The 26077-nt window shown below is 43.4% G+C and overlaps 1 protein-coding gene across 5 annotated transcripts in view; it reads right to left on the bottom strand.

Moving 5' to 3' along the window:
• SCHIP1 (schwannomin interacting protein 1) overlaps positions 1–26077 on the bottom strand; it is a 785715-nt gene that overhangs the window by 124852 nt on the left and 634786 nt on the right. The gene's annotated exons all lie outside the window — the stretch shown is intronic.

Genomic DNA, 26077 nt, shown 5'->3' with positions numbered 1-26077 from the left:
TGGGGGGGGGGGGGGAGCCGGCAACAGCCTGAGGCTTGCCTCATCCCATCCCCTCCCCTGCGACAGGCAGACTTCCTCCGGGTAACTAACCCTCAAATCAGCAAAGCGGGTGCCCAGCCACCGGCACGTAGACTTTTCATAAGAGGGACCCCGGGGCGCGCATGGACTTTGTTTTAACCATTTTGCGCCGGGCGCGCCCCCACACCCCGCCCCAGGGATTCTCCGAGAACCAGACACTTTCCCAGAGAATTATAATTCCCAGGGGGCGGGGACCGAGAAGAGGGTGGGCGGCTACTAAATTCGCACCTCGCGCAGGTCGCCGAGACCACCCCCTACCCGGCCCCGCCCCGCCCCCGCCGGCGGCCGGGAGCCCGGCTCCGCTGGCGAGCCGAGCTTTACTTTCTAAGGAACCGCAGGCAGCTCGGAGGTCTCACTCCCGCCTCCGCGGCTTCCCGGCCAGCCCCTCCTCGGCTCTCCGGAAGGCTCGGGGTGGGGGCCGCTCTCGGCTCCCGCCGGGCAGGGTGGCCCCCGCGGCCCCCAAAGGTGTGCGGGGCCGGGGCGCGGCGGCCGTAGCTGCAGGCGGCGCCGCCGCCCTGGGGGAGGGAGGACGCGCCCTGCCGGCACGGAGCCGGTCCCGCCACCGAGCATGCCCAGAGGCTGCCGGGCGCGGCGCAGTCCGCTCTCCCGGCTTTCTCGGAAGCAGGCTGGGGTGGGAGGCCGGGCGGGGATCGCGTTGGAGGGGCCGGGAAAAGGCCCGAGGGAAGGGGACTCGGGGCTTTAGGGGCGCAGACAGGACCACTTAGTAGGGGCGGCGCCCTGGGGAGGGTGGTGAATTTTAACCCCCAGACACACTCATGTTTCCTGGGAGAGCCTCAAGCCCTCTCTGCGGGGCTCATTACCCCGCCTAAACCCCCGCGCATCCCAAAGCGCAGGCCCGGTGCCTCCCAAACCCTCGCGGAAGTCCCCAAGTGACCCCTTGCAGGACCTCCCTCCCGCTACATGCGCACATACACAAGCCCATGTGGGAGTCCGAGTGACGTGTGCTTGGTGGTCATGCACCATCATTTCCCTTCCACCTTCCTCCTCGCCGCTTCCTCTCCCTCCACCGCCCAGCTCCAGTCGCCTGGCCGTCTCCCCTTGTAAGTTCAGGTTGTGGGTGGAACCTGTTGCGTTAGCTCACGTTTTCTTTCCCCTCCCGGCTGCACGCCGAGGATGACCTATGAGAGGTGTGTGTATGAGGAATGGAGGAGTGTGAGATGGGATTGCTGTCTGGCATGGAGGTGGGGAATCTGAGCTAAAGGTTTGGGCGAACCTCCAAAGTCCCCTTTGGCCACCTCCAACCAAGGGGACATTAAAGGAGGGGAAGAGGTGGGTGTCAGGTCACAAGCTCCTGGCACAGACGCTGGCTTGGCTTCCTAAATTTTTCAGCAAACCGAGTCGAAAAAAACCTCTGCTGGATTTTTCAAAACACAGCGACGGCCTTAGTTTGGCAGCTCGTCCTCTTTAGGAACAAGGTTCCATGAAGGGAAAGATAACCAACACTTGGAAAACAGATATGGGTCACAGAGCACCTTTTAAGGATTAAGACTTTACTGTGAAGAAACTGTTACCCAACCCTGGGGAAGTAGGAAATGCCCTCTTCTCTGATTATGAAAAACAGCACTTAGAAGTTAAATGTCCTCCCACAGGCAAGAAAAGATAAGTATGTGTGGTGATGGATGTAACTAGATGGGGGGAATCCTTCCACAATATGTGTGTGTGTGTGTGTGTGTGTGTGTGTGTGTGTGTGTGTGTATGTATATATATATTTTTCACCATAGTGGGCACTTGAAATATCTTACAATTTTATATGTCAATTATATTTCAATAAAGCCAAAAAAAATATTTTTAAGAAAACAAAGAAAAAAAATCTGCTTAATTTTACTACAGATTGGGGAAAACCAGTTTCCTTGAACTTCCAGATTTGGGCCTGTTACTGATTATTCCCAGTGAATTCTAGTCTGGACCAGGCCACCACCCTGGCTTGGCACCCTCCAGATGGAGGAATGGGGGAATGCTCGGAATTGTTTAGTAGGGAGTGGCTGCCACCCTGACATTTCTTCTAGGTCCTAAATGGGAGAGACCCTTTGTTTTAAGTGATTTCTGTGAAGTGCGACCCTTTCCTCTCTTTGGTAGGCTTGAGCCAGGGAAGATAAAGTAATCTTTTAACTTGTCTGGAAGCAGCTATCTTATGAATAACAGGAAAGGAGGCCTTCTGGTCTGGCCCCTTTACAGCCCTTCTATAAAACAGGACTGATTATAACTTAAAATATCTTTTATGGTGACATCTGTAAACAGCCTGCCCCGTGCTCCAAATATGGTTTGATTTTGAGGTTGCTGTGGAGCCCTGGGTCAGCTGGCTGCCCCCCTGTGGAGTAGAGGTGGCCCTGTGGGGGGGGGGGGGGAGCCGGCAACAGCCTGAGGCTTGCCTCATCCCATCCCCTCCCCTGCGACAGGCAGACTTCCTCCGGGTAACTAACCCTCAAATCAGCAAAGCGGGTGCCCAGCCACCGGCACGTAGACTTTTCATAAGAGGGACCCCGGGGCGCGCATGGACTTTGTTTTAACCATTTTGCGCCGGGCGCGCCCCCACACCCCGCCCCAGGGATTCTCCGAGAACCAGACACTTTCCCAGAGAATTATAATTCCCAGGGGGCGGGGACCGAGAAGAGGGTGGGCGGCTACTAAATTCGCACCTCGCGCAGGTCGCCGAGACCACCCCCTACCCGGCCCCGCCCCGCCCCCGCCGGCGGCCGGGAGCCCGGCTCCGCTGGCGAGCCGAGCTTTACTTTCTAAGGAACCGCAGGCAGCTCGGAGGTCTCACTCCCGCCTCCGCGGCTTCCCGGCCAGCCCCTCCTCGGCTCTCCGGAAGGCTCGGGGTGGGGGCCGCTCTCGGCTCCCGCCGGGCAGGGTGGCCCCCGCGGCCCCCAAAGGTGTGCGGGGCCGGGGCGCGGCGGCCGTAGCTGCAGGCGGCGCCGCCGCCCTGGGGGAGGGAGGACGCGCCCTGCCGGCACGGAGCCGGTCCCGCCACCGAGCATGCCCAGAGGCTGCCGGGCGCGGCGCAGTCCGCTCTCCCGGCTTTCTCGGAAGCAGGCTGGGGTGGGAGGCCGGGCGGGGATCGCGTTGGAGGGGCCGGGAAAAGGCCCGAGGGAAGGGGACTCGGGGCTTTAGGGGCGCAGACAGGACCACTTAGTAGGGGCGGCGCCCTGGGGAGGGTGGTGAATTTTAACCCCCAGACACACTCATGTTTCCTGGGAGAGCCTCAAGCCCTCTCTGCGGGGCTCATTACCCCGCCTAAACCCCCGCGCATCCCAAAGCGCAGGCCCGGTGCCTCCCAAACCCTCGCGGAAGTCCCCAAGTGACCCCTTGCAGGACCTCCCTCCCGCTACATGCGCACATACACAAGCCCATGTGGGAGTCCGAGTGACGTGTGCTTGGTGGTCATGCACCATCATTTCCCTTCCACCTTCCTCCTCGCCGCTTCCTCTCCCTCCACCGCCCAGCTCCAGTCGCCTGGCCGTCTCCCCTTGTAAGTTCAGGTTGTGGGTGGAACCTGTTGCGTTAGCTCACGTTTTCTTTCCCCTCCCGGCTGCACGCCGAGGATGACCTATGAGAGGTGTGTGTATGAGGAATGGAGGAGTGTGAGATGGGATTGCTGTCTGGCATGGAGGTGGGGAATCTGAGCTAAAGGTTTGGGCGAACCTCCAAAGTCCCCTTTGGCCACCTCCAACCAAGGGGACATTAAAGGAGGGGAAGAGGTGGGTGTCAGGTCACAAGCTCCTGGCACAGACGCTGGCTTGGCTTCCTAAATTTTTCAGCAAACCGAGTCGAAAAAAACCTCTGCTGGATTTTTCAAAACACAGCGACGGCCTTAGTTTGGCAGCTCGTCCTCTTTAGGAACAAGGTTCCATGAAGGGAAAGATAACCAACACTTGGAAAACAGATATGGGTCACAGAGCACCTTTTAAGGATTAAGACTTTACTGTGAAGAAACTGTTACCCAACCCTGGGGAAGTAGGAAATGCCCTCTTCTCTGATTATGAAAAACAGCACTTAGAAGTTAAATGTCCTCCCACAGGCAAGAAAAGATAAGTATGTGTGGTGATGGATGTAACTAGATGGGGGGAATCCTTCCACAATATGTGTGTGTGTGTGTGTGTGTGTGTGTGTGTGTGTGTGTGTGTATGTATATATATATTTTTCACCATAGTGGGCACTTGAAATATCTTACAATTTTATATGTCAATTATATTTCAATAAAGCCAAAAAAAATATTTTTAAGAAAACAAAGAAAAAAAATCTGCTTAATTTTACTACAGATTGGGGAAAACCAGTTTCCTTGAACTTCCAGATTTGGGCCTGTTACTGATTATTCCCAGTGAATTCTAGTCTGGACCAGGCCACCACCCTGGCTTGGCACCCTCCAGATGGAGGAATGGGGGAATGCTCGGAATTGTTTAGTAGGGAGTGGCTGCCACCCTGACATTTCTTCTAGGTCCTAAATGGGAGAGACCCTTTGTTTTAAGTGATTTCTGTGAAGTGCGACCCTTTCCTCTCTTTGGTAGGCTTGAGCCAGGGAAGATAAAGTAATCTTTTAACTTGTCTGGAAGCAGCTATCTTATGAATAACAGGAAAGGAGGCCTTCTGGTCTGGCCCCTTTACAGCCCTTCTATAAAACAGGACTGATTATAACTTAAAATATCTTTTATGGTGACATCTGTAAACAGCCTGCCCCGTGCTCCAAATATGGTTTGATTTTGAGGTTGCTGTGGAGCCCTGGGTCAGCTGGCTGCCCCCCTGTGGAGTAGAGGTGGCCCTGTGAGTGTTCAGAGATATGGGAAGAAAGCATTGGGTGCGTCCTGGGAACTAGATAGCTGCTTTTCAAGTCACCATGTGACTTGGCAAGGCTTAGGTCAGAAAAAGCTCCCTGCTCTGTGGCAGGACAGAGGTAGACAGACAAGTATTGATCAGCTGGGGTGATAAGGGAGAGTTGTGGTCTCCATCCAATTTTCAAGTATCAGTACCTCCTCAGCCAGCCACCCAGACTCCCTCCTGGGCTCTGGTTCAGCCCTTTGCTGCCCAGATGGTCTGTGTTCAGGGAATGCAAAATGACGCCTTAGAAAAACATTTGGCAAGGTAAATCCACTGCCAAAAATGCATGGCATTTCAAAGCCAAATAGAAACATCTTTGAATTATCTGTCCTTTTAAATTATTTTCTGACCAGATATTCTGGATCAGATGGGAAAGTGCCAGGTTTCCTTTCTTTTCTTTTCTCTTTATGCAAGGTGCCTGGCTAGCCCAGTTCGCATTCTGTTTCCAGCTTTCCATCTCCTGCCAAGAACCGTCCCACTTTGGAACAGGAAGCCCTGCCAACTGCTAGGCCAGCAAGAGTCTACAGATATGTCCAGCGGGATGGAGAGATGATTTGCAAAGTGATTGAAAGGCCCTGTCTTCCTGTTTACAGGAACAGTTCCTCAAGTCAGGGGCTTGGGGCTTACAGACTTAGATTCGTCCCCTGCAAACTCTGTAAATTAGATGTCAGACATGTGAGTCAGATGGGTGTCATCCCAGACTAGCACCTTTCCCCATCAATCACCAGGGTCCTGTCCCTCTCAATACCCACTGTCCCCACCCTAGTCTAGACCACCACTGTGTCCTGAAATTACTAAACAGTCTCCCTACTCTCTGCCCATTCTCTGCAAGCAGCCAGAGTGCCTTTCTAAAATGCAAATCTGCAAGTCTCTCCTTGCTTCATTAACCAACTGCCTCCTCCCACACCAGGGCTCCTCACTGCCTTTAAAGGAACTGCTTCCTGCCCAACCTCCCCCAACTTCTTTTGGTTAATTTCTACTCATCCTTTAAGTTTCAGCTTCAATGCCACTTCCTCCTGGAAGGCTTCCCTGATTCTTCGTACCCACCCAAAGGGGATCATGTGACTTTCCTGTGTTCCCATGACACTCACTGAACTTATCACATATGCTGAATCCAGGTTGCTGTTTAATTTCTTATCTTCTTTACTAGACTCAAGAAATCCATTTTATATCAAGACCCAGGTCACACATACATATAAAAATATTTTTAAAGTTTCCTAAAACTCTTATTTTGTAAAATTCTATCCTAAGTCATTGAAAACAAAATGTGGTCACACTTCACCACTGACTTCACAACCCTTAAATGGGTCAGGGTTCCTAGTATGAAAAAGCACTCTAAATTCCATGAAGGAAGGGGCCATTTCTATCTTGTTCATGGTAATTGGAATGGAATAGGAATTTGATATTTGTTGCTGGAATTATTAATAGTAACATTTAATCCTCAAAAAACCCTATGTAAAAAAAAAAATAGTATCTCCATCTATAGGTAAGGAAGCTGAAGACAGTGAGGTTAAGTAACTAATGTCAAAGCCGGGTGGCAGAGCCAGGATTTGAACCAGGTAGATGGGCTTCAGAATCCTTGCTCTCAGTCATTGAGCTAAGAGCTCAGCATCCCTTGGTCCAGATGCATACAGATGTACTGACTAAGCAGAAATATCAGACAGGGTCTCCTTGCAGCAACCTCAATGAGTTCTCTGTCTCCTGCCCTGCAGAGCCTCCTTGGGCAGTATTTATGTCTATGCAGAGGAAAAGGCAGCTGGCAAGAGCAGCTGTTCCCCTCTGCTCATAGGTTCCCCAGTCAACCTCCTCGACTGTCAACAAGTTCAGCAATAATCAGCAAGCTGAGGGATTTTATTGTCTAAAGGAAGAGTATAGACACCTCAGAAAATGAATTTCACATTGTTATGAATTAGATGCCTTAAGTTCCCCCCGAAACAAATCCTTTAAGAAGGTAGCCACCCTGAGATTGGGGTATTCATTTTGACATGGATAGGAAACTGTCTGGAATAACAGCCTAAAGGTATGGATGAGATCATCTTCCTTAGGGGTCAGTGCTATTTATAGGATTTTAATCTGTAAAGGCAACATTTGAGAAAAGGCATGACTGAAATATTTATATCATAAAGAGTAAGAAGAAGTGGGGAAAAGATTTATTATATTTGCTGAAGGAAACAATAGCAAAGATCAATAAAACTAAAAGCTGGTTCTTTGAGAAGATAAACAAAATTGATAAACCATTAGCCAGACTCATCAAGAAAAAAAGGGAGATGACTCAAATCAATAGAATTAGAAATGAAAAAGGAGAAGTAACAACTGACACTGCAGAAATACAAAAGATCATGAGAGATTACTACAAGCAACTCTAGGCCAATAAAATGGACAACCTGCCAGAAATGGACAAATTCTTAGAAAAGCACAACCTTCTGAGACTGAACCTGGAAGAAACAGAAAATAGAAACAGACCAATCACAAGCACTGAAATTGAGACTGTGATTAAAAATCTGTCAACAAACAAAAGCCCAGGACCAGATGGCTTCACAGGCGAATTCTATCATACATTTAGAGAAGAACTAACACCTATCCTTCTCAAACTCTTCCAAAATACAGCAGAGGGAGGAACACTCCCAAACTCATTCTACGAGGCCACCATCACCCTGATACCAAAACCAGACAAAGATGTCACAAAGAAAGAAAACTAGAGGCCAATATCAGTGATGAACATAGATGCAAAAATCCTCAATAAAGTACTAGCAAACAGAATCCAACAGCACATGAAAAGGATCATACACCATGATTAAGTGAGGTTTATCCCAGGAATGCAAGGATTCTTCAATATATGCAAATCAATCAGTGTGATAAACCATATTAACAAATTGAAGGAGAAAAATCATATGATCATCTCAATAGATGCAGAAAAAGCTTTTGACAAAATTCAACACCCATTTATGATAAAAACTCTCTAGAAAGTAGGCATAGAGGGAACTTACCTTCACATAATAAAGGCCATATATGACAAAGCCACAGCCAACATCCTTCTCAATGGTGAAAAACTGAAACCGTTTTCTCTAATACCAGGAACAAGACAATGTTGCCCACTCTCACCACCATTATTCAACATAGTTTCGGAAGTTTTAGCCACAGCAATCAGAGAAGAAAAAGAAATGAAAGGAATACAAATCTGAAAAGAAGTAAAGCTGTCACTGTTTGCAGGTGACATGATACTATACATAGAGAATCCTAAAGATGCTACCAGAAAACTACTAGAGCTAATCAATGAATTTGGTAAAGTAGCAGGATACAAAATTAAGAGAAATCTCTTGCATTCCTATACACTAATGATGAAAAATCTGACAGAGAAATTAAGGAAACACTCCCATTTACCATTGCAACAAAAAGAATAAAATACTTAGGAATAAACCTACCAAAGGAGACAAAAGACCAGTAGGCAGAAAACTGTAAGACACTGATGAAAGAAATTAAAGATGATACCAACAGATGGAAAGATATACCATGTTTTTGGATTGGAAGAATCAACATTGTGAAAATGACTGTGCTACCCAAAGCAATCTACAGATTCAGTGCAATCCCTATCAAACTACCAATGGCATTTTTCACAGCACTAGAACAAAAAATTTCACAATTTGTATGGAAACACAAAAGACCCCGAATAGCCAAAGTAATCTTGAGAAAGAAAAACGGAGCTGGAGGAATCCGGCTCCCTGACTTCAGACTATACTATAAAGCTACAGTAATCAAGACAGTATGGTACTGGAATCAAACAAGAACAGAAATATAGATCATTGGAACAGGATAGAAAGCCTAGAGATAAACTGACGCACATATGGTCACCTGATTTTTGATAAAGGAGGCAAGAATATACAATGGAGAAAAGACAGCCTCTTCAATAAGTGGTGCTGGGAAAACCCGACAGCTACATGTAAAAGAATGAAATTACAACACTCCCTAACACCATACACAAAAATAAACTCCAAATGGATTAAAGACCTAAATGTAAGGCCAGACACTATCAAACTCTTAGAGGAAAACACAGGCAGAACACTCTAAGACATAAATCACAGCAAGGTCATTTTTGACCCACATCCTAGAGAAATGGAAATAAAAACAAAAATAAACAAATGGGACCTAATGAAACCTAAAACTTTTGCACAGTGAAGGAAACCATAAACAAGATTAAAAGAAAACCCACAGAATGGGGGAAAATATTTGGAAATGAAGCAACTGACAAAGGATTAATCTCCAAAATTTACAAGCAGCTCATGCAGCTCAGTATCAAAACACCAAACAACCCAATCCAAAAATGGGCAGAAGACCTAGATAGACATTTCTCCAAAGAAGATATACAGATTGCCAACAAACACATGAAAGGGTGCTCAACATCACTAATTATTAGAGAAATGCCAATCAAAATTACAATGAGGTATCACCTCACACCAGTCAGAATGGCCATCATGAAAAAATCTACAAACAATAAATGCTGGAGCGGGTGGGGAGAAAAGGGAACCCTCTTGCACTGTTGGTGGGAATGTAAATTGATACAGCCACTATGGAGAACAGTATGGAGGTTCCTTAAAGAACTAAAAATAGAACTACCATACGACCCAGCAATTCCTCTACTAGGCATATACCCTGAGAAAACCATAATTCAAACAGAGTCATGTACCACAATGTTCAGTGCAGCTCTATTTACAATAGCCAGGACATGGAAGCAACCTAAGTGTCCATCAACAGATGAATGGATAAGGAAGATGTGACACATATATACAATGGAATATTACTCAGCCGTAAAAAGAAATGAAATTTATTTATTTGTAGTGTGGTGGATGGACCTAGAGTCTGTCATACAGAGTGAGATAAGTCAGAAAGAGAAAAACAAATACCATATGCTAAACACACATATATGGAATCTAAAAAAAAAAAAAAGGCTCTGAAGTACCTAGGGGCAGGACAGGAATAAAGACGCAGACGTAGAGAATGGACTTGAGGACAAGGGGAGGGGGAAGGGTAAGCTGGGACGAAGTGAGAGAGTGGCATGGACATGTATACACTACCAAATGTAAAATAGATGGCTAGTGGGAAGCAGCTGCATAGCACAGGGAGATCAGCTCGGTGCTTTGTGACCACCTAGAGGGGTGGGATAGGGAGGGTGGGAGGGAGGCTCATCAGGGAGGGGATATGGGGACATATGTATACATATGGCTGATTCACTTTGTTATACAGGAGAAACTAACACACCATTGTAAAGCAATTATACTCCAATAAAGATGTTTAAAAAAAAAAAGATTTACTATATTTGCAAAATTCCCAAACGAATTCTGAAGATATTAGCCCTAACGCTGAACCTTTTTTTGTGGCATTTAGAGTAATAAAGAAATGGCTCGCAGAGGGGTTTGTATTTTATCTTTATTACATGAATTACATGCAAGTCACACGCAGTACACAGATGCTCTCCTATTTCATCACCTGAGTGTAACTACATGGGAATATTTAATAGCACTATGGGGTGAAGTGTCCTTGATATAGAACCTCTGGGCTTTCTTTCCAGCCCTGTCTCTAACCGCCTTTGTGACCTCAGTTTCTTCATGAAGGGGCTGGATTTCATAATCATGGTGTTAAGCAATAGTAAGAATTAATTGAACGAATGAATAAGTGAATGCACTGAAAGGCTTCTTCTAGCTTAAAAACCCTTTGGAAATGTCTCTGTGTCATTTTATCACTTTCCTTCTTGGGAGATACAAAGTTGGTTCCTCTACTAGTTCAAAACCAAGGTCTACCTCCCTTAGGTAGGTTGAATACATGGTGTTTCTCCTTTATTTCTGTAGAGCAAATGGGTTGATCTTAACTTATTAGTCTGTATGTGTAGATATTTTGGAGATGGATCCTATACACACCTAAAATAATATTTTTTCTTTCTTCCATTTATAGAGCTATATTTTAGTGAAAACAAACTTTAAAAAAACATTAACATCTGAAATGTTTTGATTCTCTAGCCAACCATGAGATTGCATTTATTTCCTACGTTTTCCTCAATAAAAATGAAATAGCAAAATGTGGGCAAAACTCAGCCCTTGAAAGAGAGCTCCAATGACCTATTTTCTAAACCTGAAACCAGGACACTTGGCTTAACAAATACTACAGCACTTACAGAAACTAGGTGAATGCATGTTTGAAATGAAGATTACCCTGAAAAATCTGTAGGCATTGGTGAAGAAAGCAACTCTAACTGTGACAAAGGGACAGCATCTTTATCAGAGAAAAGTCACGCAGAGGATGTCAGTCAGGACCTTAGCATATGGCCACACAGAATGTGCCCTGTACAGTGCCAGGAGGATTGTGAACTGCACCACAGGTCCTTGCCAGGAGGGGCCACTTGGCACCATTCGCATAGATGGCAATGTAAATGACGCCCCCTGGAGTTGTTCAGTGCACAGCAGTACACGTAAGCTCTATTAGGAACTCCACTGATAGGAAATTTGTTCTCTATTGACAAGATTGGAAGAGGAAGGCTGCTGTTCTTTTCCTAATCAAGTCATACCTCAGATTGGATGGCACTGACACAAATTCAACTTGTCTAAACTCTCCATCTTTTTCCAGAAGTTTTCTGTCATCAGGTTCTACTTTCCATAAGTTCCTCGCAATTCTTGAAAATGCAAGTCTGCAAGCAACTCTGAATTTATTTTTTGAGCTTTATTGAAGGGTATAAATTACACAAAAAGATGTTTAGGAAAAGCCGGGAAAGTTTGTAGACGCACTGCATGAGCTCAGGGAAGCGTTACAAGTGATGGGAACTGAAGCGCACGTGCACATTACCCGAAACGGGACGAAGTGCTCAGAAACTGCGTGCCTTGTACTTTGATGTGTTATGCTTGTCAAAGAGGAACATCCTCGCAGGCTTCCAAGAGACTTGGCTTTGCCTCTGACCAGCTCTGCATTTATGGGCAAGGTGGTCCCTGTAGCTCTTTGGGCCACTGGCCTCATCATGAAAGGAAACTTGTATGAAATTATCAGATGCCTCCAAGGGTCAGGTAGGTGAGGTAAATGAGTGAAGTTGGCAGCAGGGACAACAGGAAGTCACAGGGTGAGCCCCTGAATCACTGAACAGCACAGCACAGGGCCATCTGGGTTAAAATCCAGAACAAAAAGCAGGTTTATCCTCAGTTTATCCCTGGATCACCACTTGGACCTCTGCTCTGAGCCCTACATCCTTAGAGTTCTAAGTCTATATGAAAATGAGTTAGGGAGACCAAACATCTTGGCTTGTACAGGACAGTCCTGCTTTATACCTGTTGTCTTGGCATAATTATTAATGGCACCCTCCCTCACTCTCAAAAGTGTCCCAGTTTCCATGATAAATTACATGAGCATCCCAGGTAAGGGGAAATCATCAATGACTAAACATAAACCTTGTGGAGGAGTATTTCCTAGATCTGTCCAGACCTTCAGATGAAGGTAAGCAGGTTTGGTGGCACTGTTTATTGTAACAAAAATGGTTCAATAAAAGCATTATGTCATGAGTTTCAAAAATCACAGAAAATATATGAGAGGCTATCAATTTGTGTAACGTGTTCAACTTCACTAGTAATCAAAGAAAGGCAATTTCAATCATAATGAGGTAAAATTTTGCCTGTAAAAATGTTTAAAAATTATTTAGAACTACAACACTCAGTGTCAGGATGGGTGTGATCGCAGGAACACTCATATACTGTTGGTGGGCTTATAAATTGGTTCATACAAACTTTCTGAAAAACTATGTGATAATATCTTTTAAATGTCTTTACAAAGTTCATACTCCATGATCTGTTAATTCAACAAATGTTTATTGGGCACCTATTACGTGCCAGGCACTGGGAGATATAGAGGTGAAAGAGACAAATACTATTTGCCCCAAAATGGAACTTCATTGTAGGGGAGAAAAAGACATTACATAGGGAAAAAAATATGGAACAATTTAGATTACAATTTATAATAAGTACCAAAAAGTAGACAGATATGACACCGAGAGGCACATGGAGGTAGTGTTGTATGTTGTGGGAGGGTCAGGAGATGGACTGGTCATCTGAAGAGGGAGGGAAGGGTCTTACAGGCAGAAGGAACATCTTGGACAAAAGTTTTGAGGCTGAATAAAGCTTAGCACAATTGAGTAACTGAAAGGAAACCACTAGGTTGGAGCAAGAGAGTTCAGGGAAAGTGGCAAAATGAAGGTGGGAAGGTAAGGAGAAGTTGCCATGAAGATCTTCGTCCTACCAGCTACTTAGGGGCTGTAAAAGCAGACTGACATTTTAGAAACTTTCTCCATGGTGGAGAATTGCGTGGGGAGAGGCTAGAGCAGGACAAGAGTGGATGCAGAGAGACTGATTAGGAAGCAGATAGAGTGGTCCAGAAAAGAGATGGCTGTGGCTTAGGTGAGAGTTGGGGAGATGGAGTGAAATACAAATATTAAAGATATATTTAGATTGTAGACTCAATAGCACCTGGTGACTGAACAGATGGGGGTGGTGAGGGAGAGAGAGATGTCACTGATGGTTTCCAGGTTGTTATTGTAGGGAACTTAGTGGAAAGGTGATGTCTCTCTACTGAATTGGGCAATTAGGAGGAGGGAGTTTGGGCAGGGGAGCAGAAGGAAGGGAAATAGCGACTCCTATTTGGACATTTTCTGTTTGAGGTGGTATAAGACATACAAGTGGAGATGACATGAAGGTATTTGGATATATAGATCTGGAGCTTAGAAGAATGATCTGGGGCTGGTGATGTAAACATGCAAGTCTCAGCATATAGATGGTATTTGAAAGCTTGGGTATAGGTGACATCCTCTGGAGACAAATAGAGTGAGAAGAGAAGGCCAAATCTCTAGCCCTGAGGAGCCCTATCATGTATAGATCTAGGAGGAAGAAGAATGTGTTTATAAGGAAGACAAGGAACAGAATGGGAAGAGAGACGATAGTTACTCTTTTAAAAATGTAGCGTAAGGACACAGAAATGAGGACCTAGATTTATGCATAAAGATGCTCATTGTGGAATCTACAATAGTGAAAAATTAGCTTCAACCTAAATGTCAAAAAATGGGAAGGCACTTAAATAAATTGTGACATATTCAGTCTGTGGAATAAATGCTGTCAAATAAGATACTTCTGAAAATTATAACATTAAATGAATTAAAGAGGGTATATTATTAGACATACATGTGATCCACATTTAAAAAATTAAATGGTTATATGCCTAGAAAAAGATGTAGCCAAATGTTAACAGTGATTAACTCTGGATGGCAAAATTACAGGTGATTTTTTAACCTTTGTATCTATTTGTGTTTTTCAATTTCTTTACGATCATCACAAAACAGGTGGGAATATTTTATAAAACAGAGAACAAATTATGCATATTTATTTTACTTAAAATGAATGATTCTAAATTTGTTAAAGAAGTCCATTAAGATAATTTTTCAGATGGGCTAGAATGTATATATATTCTGTGATGAATCCTTTTATAAAACAAATAATTTTATGGTTCCATAAATCACTTATTAATTTAAAGTTTCTGAACATCAAATTTTCCTTTAAAATATAGATTGAGTCAGCAAACTTCTGAAAAAAGTTTGAGGTCCTAATGAATGGGAAGTAAGTGCTGGCAAACTTTTTTTGTGAATGGCTAAGTAGTAAATGTTTTTGACTTTGTGAGTCATACAGTCATGTTGAATTTTTTTTTTTTTTTTTTCCTAAGTAACCCTTTAAAAATGTAAAAACTCTTAGTTCTCTGGCCATACAAAACGAGATTGCAGGCTGGATGTGGCCCACAGACCATAGTTTGATGACCTCTGGGGTAAAGGATGAATACATAAGAACAACACATAACTACTTTTTCATTAAAAGCTAACGTAATACTGGGATTGAACCTAGGTGAATCTTCAGTTATTAGAGTCCTAGAACCAGTTGGGATCTGTTTTCAACAGGAAGCAGAATAAATGGAAAAGGTCTAAAAGAGCAAACATTTTTTAAAAGTTTATATATTTTTTAATGGAAAACTGATCCTATGCAAATATGTCAAGAAGTTGTTATTTTTACCTAGAAAGTAAAAGCTAAAGGAAAATTTCTTTACTTGTAAAATGAAGAATCTTTTCACAATTCTATAATCTTAGATTTTTGGTACTATGAGGGGAGTGTTGCTGTTATATACAAGAATCTATTCACTTGTTCAAGCCACAAACCTGGCAGCCATCTTTGTCCCTCCCCACCTGGGCCTTGCCTCCAGTCACCAGATGATGTATTTACTGCTGTTAGTACTCCAAGCAGATCCCTGTTCCTGGCCACTACACCCACGCCGCAGCTGCTGTGAATATTTGCTTATGAAGGCTCACAGCTATCCTCTACAGTGCAATTTATCCCTCCACCTTCATCAGGCCATGGATAGACCATCTGATTTGCATCCTACTTGACATTTCTCCTGTCCCATCCTGCTGCTCTCACTTCCTTACAGGCCTATCCCTTGATAAACCACCTGCACCCAAATCCCTGTCTCAGGCTCTGCTTCTAGGGAACCTGACCTAAGACACCAAATCCCAGTGACTCTACTTTCTAAATATATTTGGCTTTCTGACCACTACATCTGCTTGGAGAAAGGATACAGGACTGGGTTATTCTTAAAATTTAATTCTAATTTCAAAAATTAGAATAAATTTCAAAATTTACTGTATGATGTCAGTAACTTTTATGAATACCAGGAAGTAGTTCTTATAAAATGTGCAGCAATGATCTGATAAACAAAAGCACCCATAAGGATAAACAAAGAACTTGGAAGAGATTTAACTTTCAATTGACATTACTATCTAGATTTATTGCTAGTATTATTTGTGCTAGTGAGTAGAAACAGCTGCTTCTCCAATATTATCAATTTTGCTAATTGTTTCTGATTACATTTTAAAAATTATACTGATAACCAATAGGCTATAAATAATCTTTTATTATAAGACTTTCCCATTTTATTATACTCTAATGGGTTCACTGATGCTTACTATGATGTGATTATTTGCTGACTTGGAAGAATACCTTTATTAGAATATGCATATGTATTCAATTTATCTTCTCAATTACACCTACATTAAAAACTTCAAAATCAAGTTTGCAAAAACAGGCAAGCAGTAGCGCCTATATGGTTTGTGACCTCGTGCACTATTGCATCTGGTTAATGATTCATAATAACCTTCAAGAATAAGCACTGAGTAAATCATAGGGTTCTTTCTGTGCATAGCTCTCAGAGAAATGTGCACAGCAGTCCAAGGGCTGGATCTAGCACAGAGTGAGAGCTGGAAGCATGATGAACACGAATCCCCTGCAATAGCCAGGTAGATGCTGTACAAAGCACAGAGTTTCCCCAATGGAAACTTAACCATTTTTCCCTCCTCCCTCTAAAGTGATTTCTCTTCACTTTTCCTATTCTGAAATAAGGAAATCGGCTATTTCTTTACTCTCTCAATGAAATACATTTTGCTTCAAGTTATTCATAGTTATTCTCAACTGATAAATCTATTATGAAGAACTAAGTTGACCATTCTTTCGTTTGATAATCACTGAAACTGAGTGTTTAGGGTTTAGGTAGAGCCATTATCAGTGAATAAATTGCCCAGCAACAGAGACTAAAGTGCCTTTTTCCCCTCCTTACTTATTTCTTGGGTTCAAAAGAAAACAAAACAGAAACCTCCGAGTATGCTGTTATTTAAATAGAGGCAAGTCCACATTATTCCAGTACCTGTAATTAGTCTACTTCCTAGGAATTTCTTTTCACTCTCATAAAATACTTTCAATGAATGATAGCCATATTCCTCAACCTGAGCATAGGGATCACCTCAAACTCCTCTCCCATTCTCAGTGGAGGACCCAGGCTCTCCCTCAGGTGGATCTGGGCACAGTGCTGGAGGGTGGTCGGGTTGGCCTGAGCTGGCAGGTAGGGCAAGGGGCAGTATCTGGGTCTAGGCTTTCTGTCCAAGTCACAGTCACTTGGCTACCACCTCCAGGATTTTGCCATACTGTATACCACCTCTACTCCTATTTACATAATATTTTTCTTTAAATCAATTGTTTTTAAATTAAATTCATTCGAAGGGGAAGCTTTATATCACTATGATAAATGGAATATAAGTATTATCTGCTAAAATAGAAGTGAAGTGTACACAAACTACATTTTATCAATTTTAAAAATAATTTAACACCTCTGAAATTTGGATGTATCTTAGAATCAATGGCATCTTGCAATTGTAATTGGCATCATCATATTTTAGTAGCACATAAAATAATGATGTGTTTTACTTAACAGTGGTATATTAGATTTGATGAAATATAGTAAATTCTATAAAAAACAAAGTTATTAAACTTTTAAAAATGACGAAAAATATAATAAATCAAAATGTATAAAATGTATGGCTGAGTATAAGTTTCTGGTTGATGACAATGGAACTTTTGGATCAAAATAGCTAGAAATCCTAATTGATAGTTTCAGACAAAGATGAGGATCTATATCAATGAGACAAATCTGTCAGTTTCTATATTAACCCACTAAAAAGCTGAACTCCCATGAGGATATAGTTAGCTCAAAAGATATTTACTGTTTTGTCTGTATTATTTAAATGTATATATACATACTCAGCAACTTCAGGAAGTGATATATCAACATTTCACTGAATAAAACACGGAGGTGCCTGTAGAATTCAGTGAATGGGAGTTCTTCCCTATTGGTGTGAGTCCTGGCTGTCTGTGCTTCTAATGGTTCAGTTATTGAGGGCTTGGAACACTTATGATTATACCTGAGCATCCCACCCCTGATTTATGAGGTCCCGGTAAGGTTGATTACCATGGCACTACTACATTTGTCTCATCCTGAGCAATATTCTCTATGAAATTACAGGGTTTATGTGCTCATTTCCTGCTGCCAAATATATGAATGTAAATACAAGACTGTCAAAATACATTTGTCTGAGTATCACCTAAAAATTATTGTGTATCACACTTTGGGCAACACTTGTCTAGATGGAGCACCAAGTATGAAGGACTCCGTAGAGAAAGGGACAGTTGGGTTACAGCTAGAACCAGGTGGGTCAGGGAGGTTGAAGAAGGCAGTTAGGAGGCAAAGCCTGAAGGGGCTGCCCAGGACCCAGAGCATTGACCCAGACCTCTAGAGAAGGCCCTTGGGTAGGGAGGTGCTACCTCAAGAAGACAACAGCATTCATTTTTCCATTCCTCTGTTCATTCAGTTACTCATTCATTGAAATACCTGTGCCAGGCACTGGATTGGGCTTTGAAAAGAAAGAGTTGGAAGAGGTCAAAGAGCTCACAGTCTAGAAAGGAAAAGAAGAACATCAGTGATTACAGTTGGGTTTCAGAGTATTAGGGTGGGCGTAGTCAAAGGGTGTAATGGAAAAAAGTATTGGAGGGGGCATTTAACTCAGTGTGGACAGCTCAGGGAAGTCTTCCAAAAGGAGTGATGCTTGAATTGAGTCTTGAGGTATAAACAAAAGTTGCTGAAGTCCTCCAGAGGCCGAAGGACAGGAGGACATCTGAATCTCAGAGAACACTATGGTCAAAGTTTAGAGAGGCTAAGAAAGCACGATCCATTACCCACGAATGAGACACTTTAATATAACTGGAAAAGAGAGTGAATATTGGAGGATGGTAGAGAAAGAGGCTGGAAATGGTAGGAAAGCCTGAACTGGATGTGAACGTTACTGGACTTGAATTTGAAGTTCAGAGAGAGACCTGAAAGATTTTAAGCCAGAAATGGCTGGATTATACATGTGTTTTATGTGTTGACTGATGTTGAGAAAAAGCAAATTCTGTATCAAAACATCATCTGAAGGCCTTAGCCAAAGTGCTAGACAGTCAGCAGATAGAGGTTTGCATCATGTAAAAAACCATTTAAATCAAGGGATAGGATAGTGGGCTGCTGAAAGGGCTGAAGGTGCAGGTGATTAGCATTGCAGATGCGAGGTGTTGGAAGAGCCACACACCAGCGCAAGGAAATCTCCCAGGTGAGGACAAGAGTTTGGAAAGAAAGGAAGGGGAGGAGCAAGTGCTAAACTTCACAATGAACGCAGAGGATTGGCTGAACTTCCAGTAGGTAACAATGACAGGGAAGGTTGGAGAATGATGGAGGCATTCCCTCTCTCTGTATCTTAAGATAATCCGTTGGATCAACTTTTATTTATATATCTATATTTTTCTTTTTTAAAAAACTTTTTATTGTGGGAACACTTCAAACATTTACATAATTGAATAGTACAATGAACCCCATGTATCCATCACCCAGCTCGGCCAACTATCAACCCACGGTAATCTTGTTTTACCTGTAATCCTTCTACTAGATTATTTTGAAGCAAATCCCAGACATCCTATCATTTTAAGACAATGATCTTTACTCTTAACCCAAACCTATGTCAGAATCATAGGATATGATGAATTTGTGCTGTGGCCAATTAGAAAAACACCGAAAAGTCCTAAATATGTAAGCAAAGTCTACTTTCTAATAAAAAGGAATTAATAAGACAATATGAATGTGATTTTCAGTTATTTAGAGAAATGGGTAAAACAATAATTTAAAAATAATGCTAATCTGGTAAACAAAGTTACTAGCAAAATCCTACGACATGAATTAAACTAATGAGGTTAAATATATGAGCATGAAACAAAAGAAAATTGAATTTAAAAATGTGTAAACTAAAGCATCAAGGAAATAAGGTATGAAATAACTATTAGACTGGAAAGAAAAACCTGAGATCAGAAAGAAACCTGGTCTGAGGGTGGGATGGGGCAACAGGTTAAGTGTAAGTTGGAATGTAGGCTAGCTCATTTAAAAGAGATCCTGATTAATTCCTCCACTCAGTAATTACTGAGCACTTGCCATGTGCAGGGCACTGTGGTGTCTCTGGAATGTCACATGCCTTTAGTAAACCATCTTCGCTGCTTAAGGAGAAAGCAGCAAGTGACCTGGGGGCAAGCAGCTGCATACACCCGATTGTGCCTGAGCCTTATCCAGATTCTTTATTAAACACCTGGTTTCTTGAGAAATAGAGGGAACTGGAAGGGGCTCAGAGGATTGCAACAGAAAATAATTTGATCAGAAAGGTCAAAGAAACCAAATATAAGGAATTAGGCTAAGCCGGGGCTCAGCAGAAAAATAAAAGAGCTATTCAAGGCGTGTAAAGAGTGAAGCAAAATAAGAAATATTGAGCTGGTGCACAGAGCATAATGGAGAGCCTCGGACAAACCCAGGGAAAGGCAGCCGCCGAGGGCAGGAAAGCACGACAGCCCAGCTGAACACATTCTGACGTCAAGCGGGCTTCTGTCCAATGGCTTCCAGAGGGTGGGCATTATTTTTAACCTTTCAACTTTGGAAAAGAACATGTGCTGAATCAATCCTGCCCTGACAAGCAGGATGGGAAGGGAGGGGAAAAAGTATTTTCTCTCAAATGTAATTCATAGATAAGTTCTAATGCTTCTCGCTCCCGCAGAGATTTTTCCAGTCAGCAAAAATTTTACCAGTGAAGGCAGAGGGGGAGAGAGAGAGAGAGAGAGAGAGAGAGAGAGAGAGAGAGAGAGGGCGAGAGAGATTAAATTTTCACTTAAGGTCTTAGTGGCGTTATTTTGGCAACTTTTTTTAGCTCTTGATCAGTTGCTTTCATTCAGACTCTGGGTCTTTAGTTTTGGGGGGGGAATTAAATGCCTTTTTATTTTAAAATATATCATACATACAAATCAGGGTATAAAAACATAAATGCACAGTTTAAAGAATAATAATCAAATGAACACCAGTATTTCCCACCTCTCCATTTAAAGTCAGATTATTCTGGTACCTTTGAAGCCCTCTGGGTGTCTCGCCCTAATCGCATTTCTCCCTCTGTTTCTCCTTCTGATTCCTCAACATTATCCTAAAATTTAGCTTAAGCCTTTGCCTTTCCTTAAAGTTTTACAATAAGGTATGGTCGAGAGTTTAGCTAAGCTACTCCATGGTATTTTGCTGCTTCAGCATCCAATGTGTTTGGCCAAGCGGCCTGTGGGGTACTTAAACTGATGCCAGCCCCTCATGTTATCAAGCACATGCCCTAGATAACAGCCTGCGGAGTCACAGCAAACGTGAGCTCCTGATATAACTCCTCCGGCAGCCCTGTGATAAATAGTCTCTCCCACCTCCCAGGGCCTTCCCCTTGTGCACCCCTTAGATAAGACCCCTGGGAGCCTACCAAAACCCTGCTCTTTTTGGTTTGAATAAGGTTTATTATTGTCAGTGAAGGTCTGGTTGTCTCATGGTAGGCTTTTCTCCACTCTCAGGACAGTACTCATGAGGGCCAAAGAGACTCACTTCTTTACACAGTGAACAGAAAAACTAAAAATAATTGAGTTCATGACATTGGCTACTCAAGTTGCTTAGACAAATGGATGGATGAACCATACATCGCACATCACCACACTGAAGTTGGAGATGTACTTTGTTCTTGCTTGTGGGCAATATTCTGGAAGAAACCCTCATTCAGTATCCCTCAGGGACACCACTGGCGAATCCACACTTCTGGGGGCAGCATCTTCCTGCCCCCCGCCCTGCAGAAGCATCCGTTCAGCAGCAGGCCTGGTACAAGGAAGAGGCACAATCAACCGTGTTTCCCTTTTCCTTTTGACCCCTTTCCTGAGGCTGGAATCACTCATGCGTGGTCCTCCCTGATGAGGCTAAAGCTCATCAAACCATTGGCTGCCGCCCAAAAGTTTTGACGCTGCACCGGATCTCAGTCCCCTCAAATCCAAACTCCTGGAACTGGACCAGCTTGGGTCTGTCATGCTCTGGGCCACCTCTGCTGGCAGCCTCAGCCCCCTCCTTTCCTCCCAGCACCATATCAGCAAGGGTTCACCATTTCTGGTGACTTGGCTAGACAGACCAGGGGGTTCATCCCTCATGGCCTTCCCTAAGTACTTTAGCACTTCTAATTATTAGGACAGCGTGGTTATGAATTTTAAATAAGTGAAAGGATCAAAGTTTATGAAGACAAGACGTAGGCAGTTTTAAACTTTCTGATTTTTTTTTCTCCCCGAGAACAGCTTAAAGAGGCATGAAGTCAGGAAGTAAGGGATCTGGAAATTCCTACTCAGCAATTTTATACTAGCTTTTTACAAATATAAGACATTCCATAAAGGCTAGGTAAAACTCTAGTATTTCTAAAATCCTGTGAAATTGGCATATCTCAGTGGAGACATAGGGTATTAGAAACTGTGAGGTCTGAAAATTATTGCTATAATTTCTAAAATTCTCTCTTCTCTCTTTTTAATTCCAAGAAGTCCAGGATCTTATGGGCAGAATATATGGCTTTCAGCAAAAGCTGGCTCCTGAGCTTTGAATTGGCTCGGGCTCGTTCTTCTCTATTTTTACATCCTCCCTTTCCATTCGTTCAACAACAAACATTTATTGAACATCTAGGAAGTGAGTGTCAGGTATAGCATTAAACCCTGGAGATTCAAAGAAAAGACCTGACATTGGTACCTCCCTTTGAGGGTGGGGCGTTGAAGAGCTAGTGGAGAGAGAGAGATGCAAAGAAAGAGAGAAAGAAAAGCAGTAGTGTTCTAGGTGTGCTAACAGGAGAGTTCTCAGGACCCAACGGGGGCAGCATGAGAACAGTTACTAATTCAGACAGAGAGAGAAATAGGAGTTGGGTGAGCTGAGGTTTGTTTTGCAAGAGGCTTTAGGGGAACCATGGAGACCTTGAGCTGAATTATGAATTACAGCCTCAAAGCACATCAGAGTCTGAAAGAGCTTTTGATCAACTCTATTTTGGAAGCCCAAGAACGTGACCTTGTCCAAATTCACACGGCTACTTGGTAGCTGGGACAGGATCTGCTAATGCGAAACATTTGCTCCTTCCCTTCCGATACGTGGTCCTGGTTTCCCCCTTTGCGGTCAGCAGTGAGGTGGCCCACCTTTTGCTGGGCCACACCTGTGCCCAGAGGTGAAGGCGGAGCTTCCTCTTCCTTGGTTTATACAGTTCAGGGAGACCACTTGCTTTTTTAATTCCTGGCAGCTTGGCTTATGTAGATTAGGTGATGGGTTTCAATAATTTGTTTTTGGGGGGATGGTCCTATCCACTTTCTGTTTCTCTTCTATAGCTTTATCTAGAAACTGGAAGGCAGGATGTCGGGTGGGTGCGTACCTGGCTCCACCAGCTCTAGCTGGAGGCTGTGGTGTGTTGTTTTGTCTGCCTGCATCCAGTCCCCAGTGTTTCTCTGGTGACTACCCCACCTCCGCTCTCAGGACGCAAGGTTCTGGTGGGAAGACCCACCTCTTGACTTCCACACTCGGTGGGACCATTCACCCGTGCGCGGTGACCTGAAAACAGCTGTCTCCTCTCTCTTCATCTCCTGCCACCCCCGCAGCTCAGCCTGGGGGCCAGGAGGCTTCTCCTCCCAGGAATCTGAGAAGTGGGTTCTTCTGCAGGTGAGCTAATAGCTTCCCACATTGTTGCTTTATGGATCTCTGCATTTGCAGGGACACTCCGAGGACAGTGTAGGGGCACTTCTGTCGGGGGACAGGAAGAAGAGATGGCTATGAGGAGAGAGAGGAAGATAGCAGCAAGGAGGATTCTCTAAAATTGTGGAAGCTGAATTGCCTTTGTTGGGGAGTAGCTGATGCACCTGAAAACTATTGGCAAGGCTTTAATGCCCGAGTAAAATTAGTACTGAGATGCCTGCAATCTCTTCAAGAGATTTTGATGTTCACTTAATGTTCCTCTTTCAGCAGAAAAAATGTGGACTTGGTCCCTGTTATTCATGTGATTAGGAACCGGTTTCCTAAAATGATATATGTAGGCTAATTCCTATTGACCCTTCAGAGAGAGAAATCACATATTGTTATTCAAGAAGCGCATGTCATTTTCTCTCTTTTTACAAGCCCAAATCAAATAGATTACCTTCCCGAGCTATGAACATCTTGAAATGCACACAGATCTGTGAGGGTGAAGGGCAAGAGGCTAAGGACTTGCATTTGAAAGAGCGAGGTCTGTAATTCGGTGCCGCAAAGATTCTCTTAAATGGCTACAGAGGAAACCAGTGGATTCCAAAACTGTAAAGTCTTTAAAGGAAGACAAACGATAACATAAGGTGTCATGAGAAATGGCATTTTATATTTATTTAAGCAGTCTTCTTCTTGAAGGTAGAAATATTTCTCAAAACCTTCACCATGACCCCCCTGCCCAGGCCACCATCGTCTCTACTCTGGATTACTGAAATAGCTGCCTGTTGAATTTCTCTGCTTTCACCCTTGTCTCTTCCAGTTCACTCTCCACTCAGTAGCCAAAATGATCTTTTAAAGATCATCTTTTAAAGCTTACAGCTCTCCAAGAGCTTCTCACTGTACACAGGATAAAATTCAAACTTCTTATCCTGGCCTTGGAGATTCTTCAGGATTTCTCAACAGAGACAATATCTTCAGGACAGTATGAGCAGTACAAGTTTTCTCATGTGCCTCCATCCGAAGCAGTATAAGATGTTTAGCATCCCTGGTCCTGCGCACAAAAGCCAATAGTGCTCTGTCCTCAACTCCATATTTTGCACCCAAATCACCAGCTGCACCTCTTCAAACACCACCTAGGTAGGGGAAGGAGGGTTGCATCACCCCCGGCTGAAAATCCCTACTAGCCTACTTGATCTGGCCCTTACCTACCTTCAACCTCAGGACCATTGCATGGGTTCTTTTCTCTGCCTGGAAAAGAAGCAGTCCCAGACCACCCAGTTTGGCTCTTTTTCCACATTCAAGTCTTAGCTTAAATGTCACCACCTCAGAAAGACCTTCCCTGGACCACCCCACCTAAAATAGCAATACATACACACATACACGCATACACACAGAGTCACTCTCACTATGTATACTTATCACGATACACAATTTTCTTCTTTGTTTACTTGTATATTGTCTGTCTCCCTTCTTCAGAATGTAAGTTCCATAAGAGCAGTCTGTTTGTTTGCTGCTATATCCCCAGAGCCTGGGGATAAATTTTTATAAATATTTGTTGATTGAATAATAGATGCCATAAAGTTATTTTTTCATTTAATCATGTACATAATACGTATTAGGAAGAAGCAGAAAAGCATTATGAGACTCATTTTTTAGATAAAGCACTAAGACACTAAAAATAACAAATCTCACACTGAATATTCGTGATGGAGGGAGAAACAAAACCAGAAATGTCATTGCCTCCTTATTAAGTCACAGTGGATTATTTCAGTATAAGGCGATCGATTAGGTCACACTGAAAGACATACAACATACAGACACACATAATTAATAAGTTCTCTCGTCCCCATCACTTTAAGGCTAAATGTCCATGGTGGTTCCTACTATCTATATACTAGCTGCATTTCATTTTACTTTACAAGTTATTATACCTTTTCAAATCTAGCCTCAAAAATTTAGATTCAGGGGCTTCCCTGGTGGCACAGTGGTTAAGAATCTACCTGCCAATGCAGGGGACACGGGTTCCATCCCTGGTCTGGGAAGATCCCACATGCCGCAGAGCAACTAAGCCCGTGCACCACAACTACTGAGCCTACGCTCTAGAGCCCACGAGCCACAACTACTGAGCCCGCGTGCCACAACTACTGAAGGCTGCGTGCCTAAAGTCCGTGCTCTGCAACAAAAGAAGCCACCGCAATGAGAAGCCTGCACACCGCAATGAAGACCCAACACAGCCAAAACTATAAATAAATAAAATAAATTAATTAAAAAAGAAATTTAGATTCACCCTTTAGAGAAGGGGATGAGAAAGGAAATAAGTTTTACTGTTCTCTGTGGAACAAATTTGAATACCCATCTCTCATCTGATTTTAGTAACTGACAAAATTGATTCCCGAACAAGGCATCGTGTGGGGATGGCAAATACACAGCACCTGGGTTCTCATTCTCCACTCCTGCATCTCGGCAGGTACAGCTCACCAATCCTAGTACTTTCTCTTGCTGAGCACCCATTCCACATGGGACTCTCAACACAGTGCTCCAGGCAGCAGCTACCAGTGAATTGGAGTTGACATACAAGTTAAACATCTATTTGCCAGACCTGGAATAGTGGAAAGAGCAAATCTTTCCAGATCAGTCTGAGTTTGAACACCATATCTGCTCTTTGTCACTGGTGAGATCTTGG

This window comes from Lipotes vexillifer, unplaced genomic scaffold (assembly GCF_000442215.2).
Source record: "Lipotes vexillifer unplaced genomic scaffold, Lipotes_vexillifer_v1.1 scaffold641, whole genome shotgun sequence".
In the NCBI taxonomy this organism is placed as follows: Eukaryota; Metazoa; Chordata; class Mammalia; order Artiodactyla; family Lipotidae; genus Lipotes; species Lipotes vexillifer.
Note: the sequence above shows the minus strand (reverse complement) of the source record. Positions and strands in the feature narration are given on the sequence as shown.